Source organism: Somniosus microcephalus, chromosome 9 (assembly GCF_052327205.1).
Source record: "Somniosus microcephalus isolate GS21.2 chromosome 9, FLI_Smic_1.0, whole genome shotgun sequence".
Classification (NCBI taxonomy): Eukaryota; Metazoa; Chordata; class Chondrichthyes; order Squaliformes; family Somniosidae; genus Somniosus; species Somniosus microcephalus.
The window spans coordinates 96,275,630-96,296,713 of record NC_140995.1 but is presented as its reverse complement, the minus strand read 5'-3'; positions in this window follow the sequence as shown (position 1 = coordinate 96,296,713).

Genomic DNA, 21,084 nt, shown 5'->3' with positions numbered 1-21,084 from the left:
TTTTCCAGTCATGCACTGTAATTAATCATGATTCAGGCTATCAAACATAATATTCATCCCCTTATACCTTTCATTGCTTTTTCCTATTTAGCAATTTTAACTTTAATAAAAAGTAAATATTGTTTTTGTTTCTATCTTAGTAATATTTATATGTTATTTAAAAACAGGGTGTTATGGTTCCATAACATGGGGTTCTTGATGTAATTCTCAAAAATTAGGAGGTGCTGGGGGCAAAAGTGGACTGTGTAGCTCCCATTTCTTAGGTGTGACGTGGCCTCTTAACGCTCGAAAATGGGATCCGAGATGCATGCGCATGCTTTTGACGGGAAGTGCATCATCTTGGTAAAGGGGTTTACACACATGCACCTAATGACCGCCAGCAGGATGCAGAGCAGGAAGATTATAACGTCAATCAGTGTGCAACACTGATCTGATGCCAGCGCTGCCATTTTCAAACGCCACACTCCAGCCTACGCCCAGTCTTAACCTTGAGCAGCTGAACACACGTTAAATGGCATGAAGGACCCCCCACTAGGGCTATTTAAAGGGATCAGGACCTACTAACAGGTAAGTTGCTGGATTATTTTTTCTAGCTGCTGGTGCAATTGTACTTATGCAGCTTTCCAATACTTGCCTGAAGTTTGAAAAGTCTACAGGGAGTGGACTGGCTGGTGCGGAGGTACTTTTTTGTTGATTTAAAAGCTTGTGCTGAAACAAGTTGCTTGCAGACATGGGTGGCCTGGTAGGGCTCCCTCTGAAAACTGAGCATGACTGGGAGAATGAAGAGAGGCCACTCAGAGCAGGACAAGCTGCTAGAAGAGAGAGGAGGAGGAGGGGGAGAAAGGCTCTCAGCAAGAGGCCATATCCACCGAGGGTCTTCAGGGAGCAATTTTCTTACCTCAATTTCAGCGCGGACCACAGTTTGAGACACCTGCACATCACTAAAGAGGTCTTGACTGAAATCTGCCAAATGCTGCAACCACAAAGCAGGGCAAGGACCGCATTGCCTGTGGCTGTCAAAGTGACCGTGGCTCTTAACTTATACGCCTGGCTCCTTCCAGGCTGCTGCTGGAGATAAAAGCAACATCTCGCAGTTTGCAGTACACTACTGAATAAGGGAGGTCACTGAGGCTATCTATACACAGAGTGATAGCTTCATTTCATTCCCTCTTGCCAGAGGCAAGCAGGCGGAGCGTGCACAAGTGTTTGCATGGATTGCAGGCTTCCCCATGGTGCAGGGTGTCATTGACTACATGCACATTGCCTTGCGAGCACCTCATGTGAACCGGGCCATTTTCATGAACCAAAAGGGACTCCATTCCTTCAATGTGCAGCTGGTGTGTGACCACAGGCAATGCATCATGCAGGTGAATGCCCATTAACCTGGCAGTAGTCATGGTTCCTTCATTCTGAGGCAATCCTTTGTGCCAGATATATTTGACCCACCATGGTAAGTCAAAAGCTGTCTGCTGGGCAACAAGGTTTATCCTCTGATGACATAGCTCATGACTCCAGTCCGGAACCCAGGCACACATGCACAGCAGGTCTACAATGAGAGCCATGCTGCACAAGGAACATTATAGAGCACACCATTGGCATTCTAAAGCAACGCTTCCACTGACTGGTCCACAACTAATCACTTTTGTGCATTCTCTTAGTGCCTGTCTTACATGTGTCTTTCCCTCTCCCAGAGCTCCTACGAGGTGGTTCTCCAGTGGCTGCAGAATGGGTGGTGGAATGATGCTGACCTTCAATTGAGGAGACTACAGATGGCCTTGGGGGCAACCTCAAGCATCTCTGGGCCTAGAAGGCCTGGCTTCAGATTGCACCATCTCGGCCTGGGCTGCAGCAGTCTGGGCTGGCTGACTGACAGACAACAGCAAGGGCACTGGTGAAGTGGCAGGGATGTTGGCAGGAATGCTGTCATCCTGAGAGAGGATAGTAGGGTTGTGCTCCATGGAGCCACTATCACTCTCCCAGGGCCGTGCCTCAATAAACATACTAATCTGTTGGAGAACAGGTTGATGGACTGCTGTAACACCCTGGGAAGCCCCTTTGAACAGTGGTATCCAGAGCCATGATGGCAGCAGCCTGAGCTTCCACTGCAACACTCAGACCTTTGATGGAAGCTGTTTGTGCTGCATTGGAAGTGGTGACATTGGCCCTCAGACGCTGCATCATGGTGGATTCCTCACATGTGCTGATGGAGGTGACCACCTGTTGGAAAGGATGAGCTCCAAGCTCTGCACAAAGCCTTGTGCCAAGTTAGTGCTGGACTCCATGCTCCTTGACATTGAGAGCAGGCTTTCTGGACGGCTTTCCAGTGCACCAAGCATTTGGTTATCTACACCCAGCAGCCTCGATCTGTAGCCTGGCCCAGCAAAGTCCTCATCTGACTCCTCTGCAACAGAACTAGTTGGCGACCTCACCCTCCAGCATGTTGGCACCTTCACTAACCTTTACCCCCGCCCTGGCTCCTGCATACTTGTGCCCGGTGTCTCACCAAGTGCAGATCTCTCCTCTATCCTAACCTCTAAAAGAAGCACAGTGTCCATATCCGAGCTGGTGGCTGTGAGTGTAAGATCGAGTGGCGGTGTCTCTTCATCTTCACTGTCTTCTTCCTCTTCCTCCATTGACTGGGAATCAAAAAGGGACACAGGTTGGGTTGTGGTGAGGGGAGAGGTGAAAGTAAGAAGTGAGTGATTACACCATCTGCAGCTTGTGAATCAGAAGAGATTGCGGAATGAGGGAGATGTGGGAAGAGAGAAGAGGGATTAGAGATGCAAAGGCCCTCATCATCGATCCCTCCAGCCCTGCCAATGGCCACGGTTTCAGCGCTGCCCCTTCCCATGATGGCCAGTACTGCCTTCTCCATGGGGGTTAAAATGTGCAGGCATGCTTGTCCTCTTCTAGTTCTTTGCTGCTGCCTCCTGTTATGTGTCACCTTCTCCTGCAAGAAAGAGGGGACTGTGTCAATGAATGTCGTGCAATATATTTGGGTGATGTGGCTGTCGTGGTTGAATAATTGCCAGTGTGTGCGAGCTGTGAGTTGTGAGCGTGCGGCTTCCAACAGTGCTAAGTGTGTGAGGATGAGGTAAAGCATATGAATTGAAGAGTTAAGTAATGATTGATAGAGATTGTTGGTAGGTGGTTGATGGGAGTGTAGTGAATTGAGCAGTGGATGAGTCTAGTGGTGCAGTTGGGAGGATATGCCATTATGCCATTTGAAGATAAACTCATTCACCTTGACAATTTGTGTCAGGTCATTAAACTTCTTCCTGCACTACATCTATGTTTTTGGAGCAACGCTCCTGGCATCGACCTCCGACACTATGTTTTCCCTGAGTTTATGTCTGGAAGGCCTCCTGCCCCTCTTCGGATAGAGGATGTCTCTCATTCTTTCCACCTCTTCCACCAAGACCTTCAGTGCATTATCTGAAAACCTTGGTGCCCACTCTCTCGCATGTTCAGCCATTGCTCAAAGTATCAGAGCCCAGATTGCCATTTGAAAAAACTCCCACCACTTCTTGCAGCCACAATGCACCTCCTCTTTAAAAAGTGCACATTGCCTTTAAGTAGCGCTTGCCACTTGCATACCGGCCACTTGCTGGTGCATGCATCCAATGAACAGCATGGGGAACACTGGCTGCACATAGCAATCATGTAAAAGAGCAGGCAGCACCAATTTATCGTGCTGCCTGCAACACAAGGAACAGGTACGGGTTAATCGCGTACCGCGATTCCCACCCTTGTTTTCAGGGGTTACCCAATTTCTCCCCCGATATCTTTCTCTCCTGAGGTAACTGACTTTCTTTTTTGACTTCACAAATGTTATTTCATATTAAGCTTCTTGTTTGCTGCATTGTATAGTACTAAATACTCAGTAAACACTGGAGTAAATTTCAGCTTTGGAGATAGTGTAAAACAGGTGATCATGAGACGGCAGCCTGTTTTACATCTCTCCTGATTTATATTTCCATTGAATTCGCACAATATCAAATTCTACCCCATGGAATGTATTGCCACAAGGATGAGCAATTTTGCAACTTAATTATGTAGAAGTTTTGTTACTAGTCAAAACAAAGTTGCACGCCCATTGTGAGGCTCACCAACAGGGATCAATTATTTCCTTTTTGTTCTCTACAGTTCCATTTTGTACTCTTATTTTCATGCACGTGCAATTTGAATCCTATTGCTTTGCAGTATATCTGCTAAGTGTCTCAGAAAATAAAATCATCCATCTTATGGATAAGCAGCTCAGTAGTATGTGCAAATTAACTCAATCACTGTCGCAATGTGACAATGCATCAGAAACTGCTGTTGCTCTTAATATCACTGCAGTACAACTTCATACAATATTTAAACATTGCTTTTTATTTTAAATATGATAGAAATGATGAGGACCGCCAAAATAAATACCAGACTTTCCTTTGCATTACTTAGATGGCGGTGCACTTCGAGCCAATTCTTTATTTCATACATAAGTTATTTGAAATTATGACAGATACAATCATACAAACAGACAGGGGGCAGCTCATTCATGACTCATTTCAGGCTTCACTAAAAATAGAGCATTACACATGGCAACATGTGTTATTTGTTTTCAAGATCATGCTAAAATCCTTTGTTTAAAACTTATTTCACAGGAGGACTATTGCTTCCTTGAGGTTGCTTTCATCTCAGTAAAGAATCATTTCTGTAAGTAAAAAATATTTCTTTTATCTTTACTTATTTAGTCTTGCAGGGTAGTTAAAATTGCAGTATAATTCTGAAGCTGGTAATTACTGTCACAGGACTTCACTTGTAGCAGAGTTATAGTGAATACTAGCTCTATGAAGCCAATATTTTAACTATCTATGCAGAACATAACAAACGAGGCATTAAGGTTACTTTGGCCAGCGGTAGAGCCGCCAAAGTAGTTTTAACATGGCAGTAAATATTTTAGGCTGCAGACTAAAAACATCACTTGAACTCTTTTTTAAATAGAGAAGCAAGGTTAAGGATCAAGGTCCAAAGTGTAAGACACCACCAAGGCTGAAAAGAGTAAAAGAAAATAAAAAGATTTAGCGATTAAGAGACATCAATCTTGGCTGATCAAAGCCTGAAGATTGTAGGAGGTTGGAAAGGCTGAAGAATAAGGACCTCCACCATTTTGAAGCACTGGAAAACACAGCAGGGATGTAGCAAGGTGTAAGAATGTGTAGGATGGTGTAGTCACTGCTTAAAAGGAACAAGAGAGGACATTCAGAGGAACACTAATAATAGTGGCATTGATAAAATAAGATTTTTAAAAATACAATGGAGAAGCGAAGGATGGAAGCTAAAGGTGAGAGAGAATTCAGCTCACAAATGCTAATAATTTCCTTGTATCATGGAATGTAAAAGAGATCGTAGTAGAGCCTCCCAAGATATGGGAGCAGTACTCAAGTCTGGCACGGGCTTATGCTTTATAGAGAATTAAGAGTTGCTTAGAAGAAATTGTATAGCAGAAGGAAGCAATACTTCCTTGAGGCAGGTTTAGCTATTTGCAATGGAAGGAGATGGTAAGGCTGATTCACTGTTTGGGAGCTCCAAGAGGGAGGAGCACTCTCAAGGAGCACATGGTGGGAAATCGTTGGCCCACATTGCATGATTTTCCATCCATTTAAATTATTGGGCAGAAAATCAGACACTACAGGCCTGCAATTTCCCATTCAACATCTGTGAAAGATCTGCTCGATCTGCTGTGAGTGCCTGATGGCAAAATCAGCCCTCGTGAAAGCAGAAATGTTGAAAGGTGAAGGATTAAACATGTAACCACCAAAGGTAAGATATATTTTGCTTTTGTTAAGGTAAGAAGTGGTAGCGGTTACATGAGGAAACTGCCTTTGATAAATTGAACAAAATGGCCCAGAAGCTCGGGTCGGGGGCTTCCCGCGGGTGTAAGCCCCCGACCTGCACTTACCTTGCGCGCCGGCAGTTGAGCTGTAGGGCCCCGTGGAATTCCGCTCCGGGGCCTGGCCCAGCTGCTGGCGCGCTGTGCTTGCATGTCCCAGGGGCGTAACTAGTGCGATGCATTCCCTGGGATCACGTGAGCCATGGGCAGCCAATCGGAGGAGGGAAAAGCCCATTCATAAGATTGAGAGATAGACCTGTCAAAACTTATAAATACTACAGGCCCAAAATAGCAGTAAACCTTCAAATAAATTTTAAAAAAACATTGTCGGAATGTCTAGTTCCTATCCAAAAGACTGAGGTCCACTCAGGCGATCAAATAAACGAGGTTTAATGAAAAGTAACAGAGTTTAACAGATAACTACAGGAGAACATCGAATATAGGTCTAGTCAGTTCGGAGGCTCCACGAGGACTGCTAGGGCGGTCCTGTGGCTGACGTCATGACTTCATCATGTTTTTCCCGCCGATGGGGGATCACATGATAAATGGTGTGACGTCATCGCGTTTGCCTGCGCTATTAAAGTGATCATGCTCTGTACATGTAAACAGTGAAAACAAAGATACAGACTCAGGCTGCAGCCAACATATTATTAAAGGGAATTATATACAATTGATTGGGGTCCCTTAGTGGCTCCGCCACATGCGCCCCCCCAGAATTGTATTTAATAGCAAAAGTAAAACGGTGAGGAGGCCTGACAAGCCTGTCAGATTGACTTCTGTAGCCTTGAAGTGGAAGCTGATGGACGGCGGGCGAGCTGGCGGGCGGTTGCGTTTGATCTGGCACGGCGACTGTGGGCGGTCGGCCACGTTTCAGCGGTTGTGCCGCTGAAGTGAGCCGGCTTCAGCCGGTCAACCGAAATGTGGTCCGGCTTACCACCGACATCGACCGAAAAAGATTTGTCTCCCGGCTCCATCACACAGAAAGGACCAGTGTAAGGGGGTTTGAGCGGGTCTCGATGAGCGTCGTGGCGGATAAACACATAGTCGGCATTCTTCAGCTCAGCTGGGCCGTGGGAGCTCTGCAAGCCGTGATGCGACGTAGGCACTGGAGCGAAACTTCTGGCTGCCTCCTGGTGGCTGATGAGCTGCTGGGACGCGGGCCATGGCTCTGTTGGAGACGGAAGGAAATCCCCTGGTACGCGTAGCGGCTGGCCATATACTAGCTCCGCCGAGGATGACTGAAGATCTCCTTTAGGTGCCGTACGAAGACCCAAAAGGACCCATGGTAGTCTGTCCACCCAGCCCGCGCCTTGAAGGCTGGCCCGCAGTGCGGTTTTGAGCGACTTGTGGAATCGTTCGCACAGGCCGTTCGCCTGTGGATGGTAGGCAGTGGTGCGATGTAGCTTGACGCCGAGCCCCTGAGCCACAGCGTTCCATAGCTCCGAAGAAAACTGCGGCCCACGATCGGACGAGATGTCTGCCGGTACCCCGAAGCGGGCGACCCAAGAGGAGATGAATGCCCTGGTGACGTCTGCGGAAGTGGTAGAAGACAGAGGAACCGCCTCCGGCCATCGAGTGGTGCGGTCCACCATTGTAAGAAGATGAGTAAACCCATGCGAAGGCGGAAGTGGCCCCACCAGGTCCACATGCACATGATCAAACCTACGTTCCGGAACGGCGAAAGTGGCCAACAGAGCCTTGACGTGATGCTGCACCTTGGCCTTTTGGCAGACCATGCAGGTGTTGGCCCAGTCGCGAACATCCATGTGCATGCACCGCCACGCAAATTTGGATGACATCAACCATTGCAAGGCCTTCATGCCAGGGTGCAACAACCCGTGGATGGCGTCAAAAACTTTTCGGCGCCAGGCGACCGGGACGATAGGGCGAGGATCTCCTACAGAGACATCGCAGAGTAGCGTAGTGCCCGCGGCATGAAATTTGACATCGGCCGCTTGGAGGCTAGAGGGGTTGGTTCTGTAAGATTGGACCTCCGGATCCGAGGCTTGATCCGCAGCCATGAGGGCACAGTCGATGCCAAGCTGGACTGCATGGATGGTCGCGTGGGAGAGGCAATCCGCCACCAGGCTGTCCTTACCGGACACATGCTGAATGTCAGTGGTGAATTCTGAGATAAACGTCAACTGACATTGTTGCCGAGCTGACCATGGTTCGGCGGTCTTGGCCATAGCGAACGTTAGTGGCTTATGGTCCACAAAAGCCGTGAACGGACGTCCCTCTAGCAAGAACCGGAAATGGCTGATGGCCAGAAAAAGGGCCAGCAACTCCCGGTCGAACGTGCTGTACTTTCGTTCGTTTCACCGTAGTTGACGGCTGAAAAACGCCAGCGGTTGCCACGTCCCATGCACCCACTGTTCCTGCAATGCGCCGATGGCGTAGCCTGACACATCAGTGGTAAGGGCGATGGTGGCACCTGGCAGCGGGTGTGCCAGCATGCTTGCGTTGGCTAAAGCGCCTTTTGTATCGACGAACGCCCGGTCCATGTCGACCGTCCAGCTGATCGGATCCTTGCCGGACTTGCCCTTGAGGGCCTCGTACAGGGGCTGCATGAGCAGAGTTGCATTAGGGACGAACCGGTGATAAAAATTTACCATCCTGAGGAACTCCTGCAGGGCCTTGATGGACTGCGGGCACGGGAATGAAGTAACTGCCACCACCTTCATTTGCAGGGGAATTGCGCCGTCTGATGTAATGCGATGGCCTAAAAAATCAATCTGCTGCAGGCCGAACTGGCACTTGGCCGGGTTGATGATCAAGCCGTGTTGACTGAGGCGCCTAAAGAGGGTGCGCAAATGGCAGATATGCTCCTCTTTATTAGGGCTGGCGATGAGGATGTCATCGAGGTAGACGAATAGAAACTTGAGGTCCCGAAGCACGTGTTTTGATTTCTTTTTGGGTTCAATAAAGACACATTTCTGAAAGAGAATGTTGTTTAATCTAAAGTCTTGTTCAAGACTTTCTACAGCTTTTTACAGAACACACTATGCTGTGATGCAGCTAGAATGAAACTGAAAGTAAAACTCCTCTGGACTGCTTGTCTCTCACATGACCTCTGCTGGTCAGGCACAAGTAATCAAAAACACAGACAAATATGCTGTAAGGCATAAGTAATCAAACACAGACAAATATCATCACTATTTGCTGATATCATTACAGCACGGAGTCCATCAAGCGCTGGAAAGTCTGTGCAGCGTTCTTCAATCCAAACAGCATCCGCAGAAATTCAAACAGGCCGAATGGGGTGATGACTGCAGTTATCGGGACGTCTTGCGGGTGTACGGGGACCTGGTGGTAGCCACGTACAAGGTCGACTTTTGAAAAAATGGTATTTCCCGCCAAATGTGCAGAGAAATCCAGTATATGAGGGATCGGGTACCGATCAGGAGTAGTGGCGTCGTTCAGGCGTCGGTAGTCACTGCAAGGCCGCCATCCGCCGCCAGGTTTCGGAACAATGTGGAGAGGCGAAGACCAGGGACTATTGGACCAGCGAATAATCCCGAGCCGCTCCATCGAGGTAAGGCCTCAAAGCGTCGGCGGGAAACTCGAGCGGCAGAGCGGGGCTATAAAAGTCCCCAGAGACCAGGTAAGGCCTCAGTGCATCGGCGGGTGTTTCAGCGGCAGCAGCGGGGCTATAAAAGTCCCAGAGACCAGGTAAGGCCTCACAGCGTCGGCGGGAAACTCGAGCAGCAGAGCGGGGCTATAATAGTCCCAGAGACCAGGTAAGGCCTCACAGCGTCAGCGGGAATCTCGAGCAGCAGAGTGGGGCTATAAAAGTCCCAGAGACCAGGTAAGGCCTCACAGCATCGGCAGGAATCTCGAGCAGCAGAGCGGGGCTATAAAAGTCCCAGAGACCAGGTAAGGCCTCACAGCGTCGGCGGGAATCTCGAGCGGCAGAGCGGGGCTATAAAAGTCCCAGAGACCAGGTAAGGCTTCACAGCGTCGGCGGGAATCTCGAGCGGCAGAGCGGGGCTATAAAAGTCCCAGAGACCAGGTAAGGCCTCACAGCGTCGGCGGGAATCTCGAGCGGCAGAGCGGGGCTATAAAAGTCCCAGAGACCAGGTAAGGCCTCACAGCATCGGCGGGAATCTCGAGCAGCAGAGCGGGGCTATAAAAGTCCCAGAGACCAGGTAAGGCCTCACAGCGTCGGCGGGAATCTCGAGCGGCAGAGCGGGGCTATAAAAGTCCCAGAGACCAGGTAAGGCCTCACAGCGTCGGCAGGAATCTCGAGCAGCAGAGCGGGGCTATAAAAGTCCCAGAGACCAGGTAAGGCCTCACAGCATCGGCAGGAATCTCGAGCGGCAGAGCGGGGCTATAAAAGTCCCAGAGACCAGGTAAGGCCTCACAGCGTCGGCAGGAATCTCGAGCGGCAGAGCGGGGCTATAAAAGTCCCAGAGACCAGGTAAGGCTTCACAGCATCGGCGGGAATCTCGAGCGGCAGAGCGGGGCTATAAAAGTCCCAGAGACCAGGTAAGGCCTCACAGCGTCGGCGGGAATCTCGAGCGGCAGAGCGGGGCTATAAAAGTCCCAGAGACCAGGTAAGGCCTCACAGCGTCGGCGGGAATCTCGAGCGGCAGAGCGGGGCTATAAAAGTCCCCAGAGACCAGGTAAGGCCTCACAGCATCGGTGGGAAACTCGAGCGGCAGAGCGGGGCTATAAAAGTCCCAGAGACCAGGTAAGGTTCACCAGTCTCCGGTCTGGGAACTTGGAGGGAAGGAGAGAGGTAAAAAGTAATCCAAGTGTGACGTCACCAGAAAGCGGGTAAGTGATTGGTTGGTAAGTATTTCTCCCTTTTTAAGCTTAAATCTCTTTGGTTTATAGTGTCTAAGGTGTGATATTCACCATCTAGAATCGGGGCAGAGGGTATTTAAGAATAATATTAATAAATTTAGAATGGGAGATCAGGTGATGTGTTCCTGCTGCAATATGTGGGAGCTGGTGGACACCATTGATGCTCACGGTGATCACATTTGCAGTAAGTGTTGGCTGCTCGAGGAATTCCGGCTCCGTGTTGAAGAGCTGGAGTCCGAGCTTCAAACACTGAGACACATCAGGGAGGGGGAGAGTTACCTGGACTCTGTGTATCACGAGGTATTCACACCAATTAGATTAATTAATTCAGATGTAGTCCGTGGCCAGGGTCAGGATGGTGTGACTAGAAGTGAGGCAGGTACGGGGAACCAGGAGGTAGTGTTGGAGGAGCTGCAGCCCTTGCACTTGTCCAACAGGTTCGAGGCTCTTACTCCCTGTGAGGATAGGAACAGGGACTGCGGGGAGGATGAGCAACCTGGCCACAGCACTGTGGAGCGGGGGGCCATTCAAGTGGGGGGAGTTAAAAGAAATGTTGTAGTGGTAGGGGATAGTATCATTAGGGGGATAGATAGAGTTCTTTGCAGCCGAGAGCGAGAGTCCCGAAGGCTGTGTTGCCTGCCCGGTGCCAGGGTTAAGGACATTTCCTCTGGACTGGAGAGAAACTTGGAGTGGGAGGGGGAGGATCCAGTTGTCGTGGTCCATGTTGGTACCAACGACATAGATAGGACAAGGAAGGAGGTTCTGCTGAGGGAGTTTGAGCAGCTAGGGGACAAATTAAAAAGCAGAACCACAAGGGTAATAATCTCTGAGCCACGAGCGAATTTAGCTAGGACAAATAAAATTAGAGAGTTAAATGCGTGGCTCAAAGACTGGTGTGGGAGAAATGGGTTTTGCTTCCTGGGACACTGGCACCAGTACTGGGGCAGGAGGGAGCTGTTCCGTTGGGACAGGCTTCACTTGGCCAGTGCTGGGACTAGAGTCCTGGCAGATCATATAACTAGGGCTGTAGAGAGGGCTTTAAACTAACTAGTGGGGGGGAGGTTCCTAGAGAGCAAATAATAAAAATGACAATAGAGAAGGTCATAGACTTAGGTAGCAGTGGGGAAATTAAAAACCAGAGCATGTCAGGAAGGGGCAGGAGGTATGGAGTAAAAGGTAAAGTAATAAAAAGGGCAAAAGCAGGAACTAAGTGTCACAAAACATATTTGAAAGTTCTCTATCTGAATGCACGTAGCATTCGTAGCAAAATAGACGAGTTAATGGCACAAATAACTACATATGGGTATGATCTTGTGGCCATTACAGAAACATGGCTGCAGGGTGACAATGCCTGGGAATTAAACATACCAGGTTATTTAACAATCAGGAAGGACAGGCAGGAAGGAAGGGGAGGTGGGGTGCTTATGTTAATAAAGGAAGGAATCACTGTAATACAGAGAAATGATATTGGGTCAAAAGATCAGGATAATGAAACAGTTTGGGTGGAGGTAAGGAATAATAAGGGGAAAAAAACACTAGTGGGCGTAGTCTATAGGCCTCCGAACAGTGGCAACTCTGTTGGACGGAGTATCAATCAGGAAATAGTTGAGGCATGTAATAAGGGAACATCTATAATTATGGGGGATTTTAACTATCACATTAATTGGACAAATCAAATTGGGCAGGGCTGCCTTGAGGATGAGTTCATTGAGTGTATTAGGGATGGGTTTCTTGAGCAGTATGTAACTGAACCGACCAGGGGGCAAGAAACCTTAGATCTGGTCCTGTGTAACGAGACAGGATTAATTAAAAATGTCCTAGTAAAGGATCCCCTTGGAATGAGTGACCATAACATGGTTGAATTCCATATTCAATTAGAGGGTGAGAAGGTTGGACCTCAAACAAGCGTGCTAAGCTTGAATAAAGGAGACTATGAAGGTATGAGAGCGGAATTGAGTAGAGTGGATTGGGAAAATAGATTAAAGGGTAAGACGATACATGATCAGTGGTGTACATTTAAGGAGTTATTTTACAACTTCCATAAGATATATATTCCACTGAGAAGAAAAGGGTGTAAAAGAAAAGACAGCCATCCGTGGCTAAGTGAAGAAATTAAGGATAGTATTTGACTAAAAACAAGGGCATATAAGGTAGCCAAATCTAATGGGAGGATAGAGGATTGGGAAAACTTTAAAAGACAGCAAAAAATAACAAAAAGATTGATTAAGAAAGGGAAGATAGATTATGAAAGTAAATTAGCAAAAAATATAAAAACAGATAGTAAGAGTTTTTATAGTTAAATAAAAAGAAAAAGAGTGGCTAAAGTAAATGTTGGTCCCTTAGAGGATGAGACCAGGAAATTAATGGTGGGAAATATGGAGATGGCAAAAACACTGAATGAATATTTTATATCAGTCTTTACAGTAGAAGACACTAAGAATATCCCAACACTGGACAAACAGGGGGCTAAAGGGGGGGAGGAGCTGAACACGATCAAAATCACTAAGGAAGTGGTACTCGGTAAAATAATGGGACTCAAGGTGGATAAATCACCTGGACCTGATGGCTTACATCCTAGGGTCTTGAGGGAAGTGGCGGTAGGGATTGTGGATGCATTGGTAATAATTTTCCAAAACTCCCTGGACTCAGCAATGGTCCCGGCAGACTGGAAAACTGCTAATGTAACACCCTTATTTAAAAACAGCAGTAGACAGAAGGCTGGAAACTATAGACTGGTTAGCCTAACATCTGTGGTAGGTAAAATTTTGGAGTCCATTATTAAGGAAACAGTAACAGGACATTTGGATAATCATAATTTAATAGGACAAAGTCAGCATGGTTTTATGAAGGGGAAGTCATGTTTGACAAATTTGCTGGAGTTCTTTGAGGAAGTAACATATAGGGTGGATAAAGGGGAACCAGTGGACGTAGTGTATTTAGACTTCCAAAAGGCATTTGACAAGGTGCCACACAAAAGATTATTGCTTAAGATAAAAAATCACGGGATTGGGGGTAATATTCTGGCATGGATAGAGGATTGGCTATCTAACAGAAGGCAGAGAGTTGGGATAAATGGTTCATTCTCAGACTGGCAATCAGTAACTAGTGGTGTACCGCAGGGGTCAGTGCTGGGTCCCCAACTCTTTACAATCTATATTAACGATTTGGAGGAGGGGACCGAGTGTAACATATCAAAGTTTGCAGATGATACTAAGATGGGAGGGAAAATAGTGAGTGAGGAGGACATAAAAAACCTGCAAGGGGACATAGACAGGCTAAGTAAGTGGGCAGAGATTTAGCAGATGGAATACAATACTGGAAGGTGTGAGGTTATGCACTTTGGCAGGAAAAATCGTAGAGCAAGTTATTATCTTAATGGCAAGAAACTGGAAAGTACTGAAGTACAAAGGGATCTGGGGGTCCTGGTGCACGAAACTCAAAAGGTTAGTATGCAGGTGCAGCAAGTGATTAAGAAGGCCAATGGAATGTTGGCTTTCATTGCTAGGGGGATAGAATATAAAGATAGGGAGGTATTCCTTCAGTTGTACAAGGTATTGGTGAGACCGCACCTGGAATACTGCGTATAGTTTTGGTGTCCATACTTAAGAAAGGACATACTTGCTCTCGAGTCAGTACAAAGAAGGTTCACTCGGTTAATCCTGGGGATGAGGGGATGGACATATGAGGAGAGGTTGAGTAGCTTGGGACTCTACTCATTGGAGTTCAGAAGAATGAGAGGCGATCTTATTGAAACATATAAGATTGTGAAGGGGTTGGATCGGGTGGATGCGGGGAGATGTTCCCGATGATGGGTGAAACTAGAACTAGGGGGCATAGTCTTAGAATAAGGGGCTGCTCTTTCAAAACTGAGATGAGGAGGAACTACTTCACTCAGAGGGTGGTAGGTCCATGGAATATGCTGCCCCAAAAAGCTGTAGAAGCTACATCATTACATAAATTTAAAACAGAAATAGACAGTTTCCTAGAAGTAAAGCGAATTAAGGGTTACGGGGAGCGGGCAGGAATTTGGACATGAGTCTAGGTTCGGATCGGTCATGGCCCTGTGGGTAGCGGAGCGGGCCCAGGGGCCGTGTAGCCTGATTCTGCTCCTATTTCGTGTGTCTAATTCTGTTAGATTCAGGAGATGGTTCTGTGACAGTGGATTGGCGGTAAGGATCAGATCAGCCATGATCTTATTGAATGGCGGAGCAGGCTCGAGGGGCCGATTGGCCTACTCCTGCTCCTATTTCTTATTTTCTTATGTTCTTATGAACTCCGCTTTCGCAACCACGAGCTTGCCAGGTTCGAGGCGCCGGACTCGTGCTTAGACGGGGGAGCCAGTAGTGGTGATGTGATGTTCGACACCATGTTTCGTGGCCGTGGAAGAGAAAGTGGGTCTGGTCAGGTCTGGGAAATCGTCGAGGAGGCGATTGAAGTCATCTGGAGGTGGGGACGCGCAGGAGACAGTGCACGCCACGGTGTTACTGCGGTAGCACGGGATGGAGTGAAAAGTGGCCGCATTGATCAACCGGCGGTGCCGTACATCCACGAGGAGGCCGTTGGCGCACAAAAAATCTGCCCCGAGGATGGCTTGAGAGACTTTGGCCGTGATGAAATCCCAGTAAAACCGCTGGCCGCCGAAGCACACCTGGACCCGCCGGCTTCCGAAAGTCCGAATGGCCCCGCCATTAGCTGCCTGGAGGGATGGGCCATGCCCCCCAATTTGTAGATCAAGATTTGACGCGGGTAGGATGCTACACTGCGTCCCGGTGTCGCAAAGGAAACGTCGACCAGATAGGGAGTCGTTGATGAAGAGGAGTTTTCCCGAATTACCGATTGCCATTGCAGCCGCGGGGCACTCGTTATAACTGGTCCTCTTTCGACAGGGTGGCTGCTGTTTTTTTTTGATCGCAAAGCTGCAGGGAGGGTGGCAGCATCTTGCTTTCGCGCCAAAACAGGCGTGGTAGAAGCACAACCCCGCAGGTTGAGGGGCTGGCGCGGCATCTGTGGGGGATGGGCGCCTCGTGGCAGTGCAGTAATGCTGTGTCACTGCGTAGGTCTTGTCTGCATCGGCAGCCAGCTATGCGCAGTCGGTGACTTCCGACCTGGCTAGGGCAGCCTGAACCTGCTCCGGTAGCCGGCTGAGGAATAGCTCCCTGAAGAGGAAGCATTCCGGTTCGGAGCCCAGGAGCGTGAGCATTTGGCTCATGAGCTCGGACAGCTTGGAGTCCCCGAGGCCGGGCATATTGAGCAGTCGGCGGGCGCGCTCCGACTTCGTGAGCCCGAATACCTGTAACAACCGTGCCTTTATCGTGTCATACTTACGATCTTCTGGTGGATTACCAAGCAGGCTGACGATCCGCGAGGCTGTGGCGCTGTCAAGGGCGGAGACCACGTGATAGTAATGGGTCTGATCCGCAACGATGTTCCTGATTGTGAAATGGGCTTCAGCCTGGATGAACCACGCGGCTGGCTGTTGCTTCCAGAACTGTGGTAGCTTCAAAGCAACGGCGTTCGATTCCATGTTCAGTAACTTCTGCGAAAACCGTTCGCAAAAGTCAGGGTCACCAATGTAGGAATGTTTAGTTCCTATCCAAAAGACTGAGGTCCACTCAGCCAATCAAATAAATGAGGTTTAATGAAAAGTAACAGAGTTTAACAGATAACTACAGGAGAACATCGAATATAGGTCTAGTCAGTTCGGAGGCTCCACGAGGACTGCTAGGGCGGTCCCGTGGCTGACGTCATGACGTCATCATGTTTTTCCCGCCGATGGGGGATCACATGAGGAATGGCGTGACGTCATCACGTTTGCCCGTGCTATTAAAGTGATCGCGCTCTGTACATGTAAACAGTGAAAACAAAGATACAGACTCAGGCTGCAGCCAACATATTATTAAAGGGAATTATATACAATTGATTGGAGTCCTTTAGTGGCTACGCCACAACATCACACTTTTTAAATAAACTATAAATTACATTAAATAACTATTTTAAACATTAATTTAAATTTTTGAAAAAAATAATTTTATATTATAACAGGGTTAAAAATAAACTTACCTTGCTTTAAAGTATTTAAAAATAATAAACCTGTGGAAAAAATGTTTTAATTTTAATTAATTGACCACTTACCTTGCAAAAAGCAGGCCTTACGCCTGCTTTTTAAATGTGTCAATCCTGCAGGCTTACCCTCCCAGGAAAACCTGTAAAAAAAAACTAAGTTCAAAGCGCACGCGCAGCCTCCCCTGTGCGCGCGTTCGACCTCAGAACCTCTTCGTTCAGAGGATCGGAAGTGCCGGTTTCCCGCGCATGCGCAGTGCATGCAGGAAACCGGCAATTCCATTCGGCCTACGGGTGAGTACCCCGTGCGTACTCACCCGTGGAGAGCTGAATTTCTGGGCCATTACTTTATTTGCTCCATCAGAAAGCATGGAGCATATCGAGAAGTAGTGATTTAGCCTTTGCACTGTAAGAGGAGCATAAGCACTGATTGAAAGAAGGTCTGTAGGAACCACCAGCATGAGAATAGGCATGGTTAAATGATAAGTTGTGGAGGTCATTGATATGAAGAAGGAATGGAGTAAAAAAAATAACAGGGCTCTGGGGAACTCTGAGTTAATGGGAAAAGATTCATAGCATAGATAGCGTAATTTGAGAGCAAACTAGGTAGGCATTAAATTAGATATGTTTGGAAACCATACAATGGCATTTGTTTTTGAAAGTGGTGTCAGGTCCCATCAATTAAAAATAATTGACCAAAGTATTCAACTGGATTTTCAACAGTGCATAATGTTAAGTCTGTGTGTTCCAGTTGTATTAAGATTAATTACTGACACAGACTACAAGAATAAAGTTCAACAGGTCTTTACTAGTTGGAGGTCAGGACTATACTAAATACAATATCACAACACAGTACTTATATACCGGTGGTCACCACCGGTATTACGTATACAGCAGCCAGAGAAAGTAGTACATCTCTTAAGGTGGAACAGGCTTAAGTTCTCTTAAGGTGGAACAGGTTACATACACCACAATCCTCCCTTTTTAGCTTAACAGTCATATCCCCATTTAACATAACATCATAACATAAACACATATATAACTTCAGGTATAAACAGTTCAAAGGTTCAGTCTCTCAGGAGGCCTTCTGATTCGGTTTGGATAACGCCTTTCAGTGGTCTCTGATTCTTGTTGCTGAGGTGACTCTTCTTGTTGGTTTCCTATGTATTGGACGTCATCATCAGGTACAGTCCCTGCCAAGGTAGATGCTTCAGGTTCATTAACGTCTTCCACAGTTGTCTCTGTCGCAACCATGGGTTCGACCCTTGCTCTTGATTCTACCAGTTGATCCGCATGACGCCTTATCACATTGTTACCAATATCTACTGTGTACATCAGAGGTCCTTGTCTGGCCCGAATTGTTCCGGACTGCCATTTTTCGTTTCCATAGCCCCTTGCCAACACTGGTTGTCCTATGTCGAAACTTCGAGTGGACTTGTTATTAATATGCCGGAACTGTTTGTTTTCCACTTCCCTCCGCACATTTGGTTTTAACAAGTCCAACCTGGACCGCAACCTCCTGTTATAAAACATCATGGCAGGACTTTGGTTAGTCACTGCATGAGCGGCGTTTCGATATGCCATTAGGAAATTGTCCACCTTGTGTTGTAACGGAATCTGATCATCGTTCATGGCCTTTATTGCCTTTTTGAATGTTTGGACAAATCTCTCGGCCAACCCGTTTGTCGCCGGATGATATAGGGCAGAGGTATAATGTTTCACCCCATTCTTCTTTAAGAATTTTTGGAATTCTTCCGACACGAACTGTGGTCCGTTGTCCGAACATATCTGTTCTGGCAATCCGTTCCTTGCGAATATTGTTCTTAACACCGCAATTGTCTTTTCTGAAGTAGTGGTATTCATCTTGATCACTTCTGGCCATTTGGAATGTGCGTCCACCGCAATTAGGAACATGGAGTCCATGAATGGACCAGCAAAGTCAATATGTACGCGTTGCCATGGGGCTGAAGGCCATTTCCATGGGTGTAGCGGTGCGATCGGAGGTGCATTTTGCACTTTTTGGCACCCAGCGCAGCTTTTTGTCAACTCCTCTATCTGTTGGTCAATGCCCGGCCACCATACATAAGCCCTAGCAAGACTTTTCATCTTAACTCCCCCCAGATGACCTTCATGCAGTTCGTTTAGAGCTCTTTCCCATAATTTGGGAGGAATAATCACTCTTGTCCCGTACATCAAAGTACCATGGCAGACGGACAGCTGGTCTCGCCTTGCCAAGAATGCTGGGAACAGAGGATCACCATGTGTTGGCCATCCCTTCACTGTCACCTCGTAAACTCGGGACAGTGTCGGGTCGTTCCTGGTTTCTCTTTCAATACTTGCATTGGTGACTGGTAAACACTCGATGATGGTCGAATGAAATAACTCAACAGGGTCAACTTTCGTCGTCTCTTCTGCTTCAGGTAGTGGCAGGCGCGACAGCCCATCAGCATTGCCATGCTGCTTTGTACCTTTGAATTCTATTTGATATTGATGTGCCCCTAGGAAAAGGGACCATCTCTGGAGTCGCTGTGCTGTCATCACCGAAACACCCTTCTTAGGTTTAAAAATGGATACCAACGGCTGATGGTCTGTCAGAAGTGTGAATTTTTGGCCCTGCAGGTAATGATTAAACTTTTTCACTCCCCTTACAAGGCTGAGAGCCTCCCTATCGATCTGCGCATAGTTGCGCTCAGCGGAGGTCAATGATCTGGATGCAAACGCGACTGGCCTTTCCGTGCCATTTGGCAACTTGTGTGAGAGTACTGCCCCAATACCATATGGAGAAGCATCACAAGCCAACCGAATAGGCAGTGTCGGGTTGAAGTGAGCCAACACTTCCTCTGAGGTGATCAATTCTTTGCTTTTGCGAAATGCCTTCTTACAGTTTTCGCTCCATTCCCATGGTACCCCCTTCTGTAAAAGAGCGTTCAGCGGGTGCAGTACCGTGGATAGATTCGGTAGAAATTTATGGTAATAGTTAATCAATCCCAGAAACGACCTCAACTGAGAGACATTATCCGGAGCGGGAGCTTTTACAACTGCCTCTATCTTGTCAGGAGACTTATGAAGCCCCTCCCGGTCAATGACATGACCACAGTACGAGATCCGCTTCTGAAAGAACTCACATTTCTGCCGATTAACTCTAAGTCCATACTCTTTCAGTCTGTTGAGCACCAGTTCCAAGTTTGCGAGGTGTTCTTCATCACCATCACCTGTAATCAGAATATCGTCCAGGTAACATTGTGTGCCTGGAATTCCCTGTAATACCTGCTCCATGGCCCTCTGCCAAATTGCCAGAGCTGATGCCACTCCAAAAACCAGCCTATTATACCGGTACAAACCTCTATGCGTGTTGATCGTGAGGTACTGGCGTGACTCTTCTTCAACCTCCATCTGCAAGTACGCCTGCACCAGGTCTATCTTGGTGAAGTGTTTCCCGCCAGACAACGAAGCAAAAATATCCTCAATCCGCGGAAGCGGATACTGCACCGTGTGAAGCACCGGATTAACGGTGATCTTGAAATCTCCACAGATGCGAACCTTCCCTGGTTCTCCTGGCTTGTTGCTCGAAGGACGTTTCATAACGGGAACAATGGGCGTAGCCCACTCACTCCAATCTACCTTAGACAGTACACCTGAACGTTCTAGCGCTTCCAGTTCCGCTTCTACAGTAGGTCGTATTGCATAGGGTACCGGTCTGGCTTTGAAAAATGTTGGTTGTGCATGTTCATCAATCTTGATGTTTGCCGTAATTCCTTTCAGTGTTCCCAGTCCTTGCTGGAACACCTCTTTAGCATCATCCAATATTTTGGACAATCGTTTAGGTTTGACATCTGTTTCCCCGGAATCTACCGTTAGTGCTTTTAAGGAGTGCCAGTCCATATTCATTTTCCTAATTCACTCCCGTCCCAGTAGTGGTGGACCTCCTTCAGGTAGCACATATAAGTCCATTACTTGGCTTTCTTCGCCCTTGTGGACCACTTTTACCTCTATCTTTCCGATGGGGTACACTCTTTGCCCCGTGTATGTTTTCAATATAATCTCCGTATCCCGTAGGGGAATATGTTGGAATAACCTTTTGTAATCTTTCTTATTCATGACCGTCAATGCCGATCCAGTGTCCAATTCTATCTTTACTTGGACTCCTGCTATCTGAAGAGTGACCCAAATTGTCTGGAGATCTGCATCCTTACCAACGTTGTGTACTCTTAAGCTACCCAGTTCATTACTGCTAGCGTCTGAATCTGACTTCTGTTCGTTCGAACTGGTCTTTGTCACCTTGTGCACCTTTATGTAGTTTCCTTGCGGTGACTTTTTGTTGCTGGTCTTCTTTCCTGACC